General features: G+C 43.2%; 1 protein-coding gene across 2 annotated transcripts in view; it reads left to right on the top strand.

Annotated features, from left to right (window-relative positions):
* Window positions 1-7,307: 7,307 nt before the first annotated feature.
* capn1 (calpain 1, (mu/I) large subunit) overlaps window positions 7,308-8,230 on the top strand; it is a 38,320-nt gene continuing 37,397 nt past the window's right edge. The window contains exon 1 of one of the 2 annotated variants that reach the window (XM_021576737.3): window positions 7,308-7,671. The gene's annotated coding sequence lies outside the window, so the exon portion shown is untranslated. The remainder of the gene's footprint in view (window positions 7,672-8,230) is intronic. The other variant, XM_090213265.1, reaches the window with a different exon arrangement.

Below are 8,230 nucleotides of genomic sequence, written 5' to 3'. Positions count from 1 at the left end.
TGCAATTACTGCGTCCAAAATACCAGTTTCAAAACAGCAATCTTTTTTTTGTAAGTGTTATGGTGATACTGCCTCTGCAGATGTCAAGGCATTCCTACTTCTTGTGCTTCGCTGAGCAGCGCAGAGCTGTTGTGAAGCAAGTTGCTAAAGAAGTCAGTTTGTGTTTATACAGGACCTACCGTCAACCAATCATGTCAATGCGGAGCTATATGGAGCCCTCCACATTTTTACTAAATTTGAGAGGCGCAAGGCGATGCGGTACTGAGCTCAATTTGGCTTCTTTGGGATTGTTGACGGATCGCGTCCAATCTTAAGGTGCATACACCACCACCTACTCTACTGGAGTGTGAGGCCATTCACAGCCTACCTACATACATTAAATGATTTGTGATACGGTACTATTAAATTGGGGTATATTACCCTGCCAACTATTAGTCCTCTCTAAAAAAAAATATAATCAAAAACAACATCACTCCATTCCACTATTTACCCTATCTAATCCTACTGCAGACCAACGGTCTGAGAAGACATAACACCACCACTCAACACCCCCTGCAACTGTTCTGCAATAAAACCTTGCAATCCCAGGTATTTGTGTCCTCAGATCCTCAAAAGGTTTTACAGCTGCACCATCGAGAGCATCCTGACGGGTTGCATCAATGTCTGGTATGGCAACTGCTCGGCCTCGGACTGCAATGCCCCCCCATTATTGGGGGAAAGCATACAGGAGAACCCTTCGTCATGAGTGGTGAGCAAACGCATCCAATCCCAGTGGCGGTTTATCCTGGGCCCAAAGAGAGAACCAGAAGGGGCAATGTGCGAAAAGTTCCCATAGCTGGAGGACAATGTCAGGGTGTAGGCGCCACTTGTCATCTAGAGGGCCTCCACGGGATATGAGGTCTGCCCCCACATTGAGGTGGCCTGGAATGTGGCGTGCCGTCAACGAGAGAAGAGCAGGAGATCTCAACTTCCACCCCGCCTCAGCTTCCAGTCTAACCCAGTGGGCAGAGAACAGCTTCGATGCCATCCCCAATAATGCTATGAGTGCAAAGTCGAGGAGCATTCCGTCCAAAACGTCTTTAATCCTCTATGGCCCTGTCCGCCCAAGGGGGCCCCTCTTGAAAGGGAGAGCAAAGTGTGTTACACTCTGTGTGAATCGGAGGAATCGCCGCGATGGTTACATTTGTAACCCCAGCGTTTGAGCCTGTGTGTAGGCCCCATGCTCTTACTTGGCATGGTTGAAACCTGTAGTGCAGGGGCCGTAGAGCATATGACACGAGAGCATTATACGTTTGTGGTATTGGCAGGTAGCATACTGGCTAAGAGCGTTGTGCCAGTAACAGACAGATCACTGGTTCAAATCCCCGAGCCGACTAGATGAAAACCCTGCCGACGTGCCCTTGAGCAAGAATTAGAAAATCTTTATTTGACAACCAATAAACAAACAAGTCTCTCCTCCCTTCAACAGAGGGGGAGAGCGTGCAGAGAGTAGGCATAATGATAGAACAGTTGGTCACTGAGTCCTTGACATACTCTCCCACGTCTCGGCGTCCCCTTTTGTATGAACTTTGAGGCGCATTCTGCCATGTAGGGGCCTTAAACAGCTATGAGTTGACTGTGGGCTTGGCCGTAGAGGCGGCTGGTGGCGCCGGAGTAGGAGTAGAGGTTTTCACAGGTAGGACGACTACGTGCCACCGCTCCAGGTTGGGCCCGCAATGAGGTGGAGGCGTGGGGAGCCGAGTCTCGGTGGGCAGCTACAGCTCTGGCTAGAGGAAGGTGCTTAGACAGCTGTCACATATCTTCCTCCATCTTCTAAAAGCTCTCCGTAGCCTCCACGACGGTGACTCCCAAAACGCTGTCATCAGAGATGGGAGCATTCAGTAGGAGCGTTATGTCAGCTTCTTTGATGGCTGTCAAAGAAAGCCTAAGGTGCCTCTGTGTAACTACAGAGATTGCCATAACTCGTACCGAGCACACAGCCAATGCCTGGTTAAGGTGGAGCACATCGCCAGACAGATGTGACCCCTCCTCGACTTCGGCCTCGGAGAAGGATGTCTGACAGATTGACATTCGGGACAGGGACGCAGAAAGCAAAGTGACATTGTTAGCCGCTGCCACAGCTTGCCAGCTGAGGGTATAGCTCGTGTCTGCCAGTTGCGCAGTCTTTGAAGGGGGGCAGTGAAGGCATCTTTGCATTCCATTGGCTGCAACCTGGAACCTGGGCAGCCAGCGTCTTCTCCAGCCGAGGGATACCACTAGTGGTGGGTTCTTGCCATCCATGCACTGTGGTAAAGTGCAAATATGATTTTGCCGGTGCCCTTGCCCTTCGTCCCATGAGCACCTGTTGTGGAAATATTGGTTCAATAATATCTCTCAGATACCGGAGCCTGGGAATTCAAATAGACTTTATTACAAAGTAACAAGCCGAGTTGGTCCATGGAGCAACTGCCGGACTCATTCTCAGCCCACTCCTTTTATACAGTTTCATGCTTATACAAGTTTCATAGTCCCTCCACTTTATGCTAATAACCATATCCCCTTGGCATTACTCCACCATTGTTTCCAAATCTAAGTTCCTTCCTCCAGGCAAATGTTTGTGTCAGTGAAGTTGGCTTTTCGAAAAGAGAGTCCTCCATATCCCCATTGTCGTCCCCTTCAATGTCATAATCTCTGGAAGAACCCCCAGAACCTGAGATTGTGGAGATAACGATTTCGAGGGGGACCTCTACACCCAAAAAACAGCACACGTTCCCGCAAGCGTCCCCTTGGAGAACAGCAGGGAGCAGCAGACACACTGCAGGGTTCCTGGATGCTGTCCCTGGTGTGTTTTGGGCCCAAGCAAACAAAACATGTGTGAGTCCAAAGCCACTGAGAGAGAGGAACAGCAGCATTACGCTCTTAAAACAGCTTTTGGTGGGGGCTTCTTGCTCATGATAGATGATGCTGAGTGGATGAACAGCGGCAGGATGGTCTTGAAGCTCATCTCGTCATGCAATTCTTCAGACTAATCTCCAGTTTCGCTGAAGAAAATGGATTGTCACTAGTTACCACAGCCACAAAGTCACAATTGGCTATATCGTAATGATTAATGAAAACAAAAATGAGCTTTTTTGTCATCATTTAAGTTTAGGCTAGTAGTACAACAGAATGCATTCAACCGAAATGTGTCTTCCACATTTTACCCAATGCCTCTCAAGGATCCGCCCCCTTTTCCCTCTCACTTTTCACCTAAAATGGCATACCCAAATCTAACTGCCTGTAGCTCAGGACCTGAAGCAAGGATATGCATATTATTGATAAAATTTGAAAGGAAACACTTTGAATTTTGTGGAAATGTGAAATTAATGTAGGAGAATATAACACATTAGATCTGGTAAAAGATATTACACAGAAAAACCAACTGTTCTTTTGTATTTTTTTTGTACCCTCATCTTTGAAATGCAAGAGAAAGGCCACAATGTATTATTCCATCCCAGGTGGAATTTAGTTTTTGGCCACTAGATGGAAGCAGTGTATTTGCAAAGTTTTGGACTGATCCAATGAACCAGTACATTTCTGTTCAAAATTTTGTATCAAGACTGCCCAAATGTGCCTAATTTGTTTATTAATAACTTTTCATGTTCAAAATTGTGCACTCTCCTCAAACAATAGTATGATATGCTTTAACTGTAATTGCTACTGTAAATTGAAAAGTGCAGTTAGATTAACAAGAATTGAAGCTTTCTGCCAATATCGGATATGTCTATGTCCTGGGAAATGTTCTTGTTATTTACAACCTCATGCGAATCGCATTAGCCTACGTTAGCTCAACCATCCTGCAAGGGATCCACTGATCCTGTAGAGCAGTGATTCCCAAACGTTTTATAGTCCCATACCCTTTCAAACATTCAACCTCCAGCTGCGTACCTTCCTCTAGCACCAGGGTCAGCGTACTCACAAATGTTGTTTTTTGCCGTCATTGTAAGCCTGCCACACACACACACACACACTATACGATACATTTATTAAACATAAGTATGAGGTCGAGTTTTTGTCGCAACCCGGCTCGTGCGAAGTGACAAAGAGCTCTTATAGGACCAGAACACAAATAATAATAATCAATAATTTTGCTCTTTATTTAACCATATAAAACCTTAATTGTTAATCAAAAATGTTGAATGATTTACCACAGGTTAATAAGAAGGGTGTGCTTGAAAGGATGCAGATAACTCTGCAATGTTGGGTTCTATTGGAGAGAGTCTCTGTCTTTAATCATTTTCCACACACAGTCTGTGCCTGTATTTAGTTTTCATGCTACTGAGGGCCGAGAATCCACTCTCACATAGGTAGTGGTTGCAAAGGGCATCAGTGTCTTAACAGCGCAATTTGCCAAGGCAGGATAATCCAGGAATCTGGCATTGGCTTCTGGCTAAATTCCATTTTCACAGAACCGCTTGTTGCAATTTTGATGAGGCTCTCTTGTTCAGATATTGGTAAGTGGACTGGAGTAAGGGCATGAAAGGGATAATGAATCCAGTTTGTCTCATCCGTTTTGGGAAAGTACCTGCGTAATTGTGCACCTAACTCACTCAGGTGCTTCGCTATATCACATTTGACATAAGCTTGAGTCCGTAAGCTTGAGTTCATATGCACGCAAAAAATCATACAATGATGGAAAGACCTGTGTGTTGTCCTTGTTAATGCAGATAGAGAAGAGCTTTTCAATTTTGTCCCGCATATTTTGCGGAGAGTCCCTGTAATCCTAGATTCAGATCATTCAGGCGAGAAAAAACATCACCCAGATAGGCCAGTCGTGTGAGAAACTCATCATCATGCAAGCGGTCAGAAAAATGAAAATTATGGTCAGTAAAGAAAACTTTAAACTCGTCTCTCAATTCACAAAAACCTGTCAATTCTTTGCTCCTTGATCACCAGCGCACTTCTGTATGTTGTAAAAGCGTTACATGGTCGCTGCCCATATCATTGAATAGTGCAGAAAATATATGGTAGTTCAGGGGCCTTGCTTTAACAAAGTTAACCATTTTGACTGTAGTGTCCAAAACGTCTTTCAAGTTGTCATGCATTCCCTTGGCAGCAAGAGGCTCTCGGTGGATGCTGCAGTGTACCCAAGTGCAGTGGCGGAAATAGAGTTTTATACATGGGGTGGCCAAGGCTACTTCAGTGGTCCATTGACCATGACAGAAAATGTGTGTGTAACCCTAACCTGGCATCTAATGAGCATGAATGAATCCTATGGTAGAAGTGACAATTCACTTAACCCGGAGTTCTTCAATGTGGCAGATAGTGTGGTCCAAAAGAGTTACCTCATTAGAATTATTTAACATACTATGAATAGTCAGTGTCTCTACCTCGGAACTGCAGCTCAATTTCTTACACACACACACACACACACACACACACACACACACACACACACACACACACACACACACACACACACACACACACACACACACACACACACACACACACACACACACTGTACTCACATACTGGAGAGACTTAGGTCACTCTGTTTTCATGAATATATAATCTGGGTCTGTAAGTGTGGAACATCCAAAATGTTTTCAGAAAATAAAGCTCATGCACCAAGGACATAAGATAGCATTTGCATAGTTTATTTACAAAATAGTAAATTTACAAAAAAACACTGCAATTTGACATACCGGGTATCAAACAGAAATGGACTTGAAAAATAAAAATAATTTTGGTGCCCGTCAATATTACAAACTTACAGTATCATATTTATGCTCATATATATTATGTTAACTAATAGCAAAGAAAAGTTTTGGAATTGGCCTAATCAAGACCAAATTAAATATGTGTGACATGATACATGATATAATTTTAGAATGTCAGTGTACTAGTACACAGTGCAGGTTTTAATCATGACCAGAGGGACCGCCTAAGTGCCAAATGATCCTAGGTAGATTTAAAACAGTATAATTCTGCGGTTCTGGTGAGAACTGACAAAATGTTTCACAAACTCATCCATGTTGAGGGAGCGTGCCCGCCTTGACTCAACACTGAGAATTCCGAGGTGACTTAACCTGTCATCAACCATTGTTGTCCTAAGGTGGGTTTTAATCAGTTTTAAATCTGAGAAGCTTCCCCCGCAAGAAGCACTGCTGACTGGTGTAAACAACAGAAATCTTACTAAGTGGAAATAGGTCATGGAATACCTCTTTATAAGGTTCTAGATACACAACAAAGTCAAGGAGAGTAGACTGTCTGTCCCTTCCACTTTTCTCTCTCCTATCAAGAAGCCGCTTGGTTTGATGAACCTCATGTTTGAGGTCCTCTAAATCTTACTAAAAGGTCTGAGCAAAGGCTCCTAATTCAAGAATGTGGTCCTCTTTGGGTTGAAAGACTGGACCCCTTTGCATTATCTCGCAATTCCTTTTTGAAAAACGCCATTGCAGCTCAGCTGTGAGACTGTCGAGCACCTGAGATAGCTCTTTGGAAGCTCTCAACCTCACTTTGGTCACTATTTTTCTGTCCTACAGTGCTCATCATCAATGAGTTGTGACATCTTAAGCTTGTTTTAGGCTGTCTTTTACACACTGTTTGTACACTTATTTTGCAGTGATCTGCAATAAAATGCTAATCTTGCACTGTTTTTAGTCCTTAGAGACACACCAGAATGCTTTCCACTCATGACGGATGCACCGTCATAGACTTGCCCCACAATATTATTTGTGACCCAGACCATGTTTTTCAAGGCAATCAATTATCATTTTTGTGAGACCTGCTGCATCTAAGCTTTCAGCTGACTGAAAGTGTAAAAAGCTTTCATGGATGGCCCTTGTTGTAATAGTACCTCACAATTAAAGACGTGTTATTTTTTCTTTAAATCTTTGGTTTCATCTGCAATCACACTAAAAACGTCCATTTCTTTTACTTCTCTTATTATTTCACGTTGCACCATCTCAGCTAAGCCCTCAAAAACGTTGTTCTAGATACTTGTGTACTTAGCATTGCCACATGCATTCATCCTTTTCTCTTTGAGAGGGTCATGATTAGCTATTTCTTCTTACCCTGGTTGTGATTACCCTTGTTGTGAGAGTCATCAGACTCTCGGTAAACTCTCTACGCATTATTTGGAGTGGCAGTTAATATGAAAGGTATAATTCAGGGATCCACAAGATTAGATACTAACAGCTTCTGACTAAAATGTGTAGTTTAAAGTATAGGCCTGGCCTACATTTGGGTCCTTTTGGAACAGCATATCTGCTGTTTGATGCAGTTGGGAGGGGCTAGATGACATCTCCTGGGAGGTCTCTGTGTCATCCCATGATACATCTATTACATTAAAATAACAGAAGAACCATTAGTGTATAATCACAATAAAAATGTGATGAATGAAAACTAGTTAGAAAATTCAAACATTTATTTAATGGAAAATGTATCTTTCTGGACTGCACCATGCTACCTTGTTGACAAAATGGCCGAGCGCCACAGATTTCAGAATTGCGCTCCTCCCTCCCCGCTTTCTTCCGATGACGTGACGGGTCTTTTCCCGGTGACCAGCGGCTGAGCATAATCGAATCCACCCACTGGTTATACCCATGCGCTTCACGCTGGGCTGTGGATGGAACCGGGCTTAACATAACGGACTAGAGAACAGAGAAAACAAAACAACACATTGAACCGCTAAACAACCACCAAAAGGTAGGATATTTCTTTAACTTTTCTTAAAATAAGTCACACGTGTAACTTCTTTTTACTCATTAGGGCAATTACTAGTTTACTATGAAGAAGGGCGACGTCATTACATCGGAGCTGTCTTCTAAAGACAACCTACAATGCTGCTTAGTACTGTAAAATAATTGTATTTTCCTGTAAATGTACAGCATTATACTGGCACCACAGTCACCAGCTTAATACTGTAATTAAATGTTCTGGCTCTGGCTCTGATCTGGTTTTGAAACCATGTAACATCATGTAGTAGTTGTATGGCTGTAGGAAGCAGTGTTGTAACAGTGTTTTGACATCTTCCTGTTCCCGTGAGGATTTCATGTGTGTTAGGCTACTTTTATATTTGTTTTAGACCGACCAATTCTTCCGTTTCTTCTGAAGGCAGCGGGTGTTAAGCACATTTCGAATTAATTTACTAAATAGCTTAGCGTCTAGTAGCCTCTTAGTCCTCTCAGATACTCAACAAAAAATACTTCTATGGTCGGACTTGTCGCTTGTTTATTCAAAAGCCACAACTAAATCCAAATGTGGT

Source organism: Oncorhynchus mykiss, chromosome 21 (assembly GCF_057628025.1).
Source record: "Oncorhynchus mykiss isolate SJ-2025 chromosome 21, ASM5762802v1, whole genome shotgun sequence".
Lineage (NCBI taxonomy): Eukaryota > Metazoa > Chordata > Actinopteri > Salmoniformes > Salmonidae > Oncorhynchus > Oncorhynchus mykiss.
This window is presented reverse-complemented; position numbering and strand designations above follow the sequence as displayed.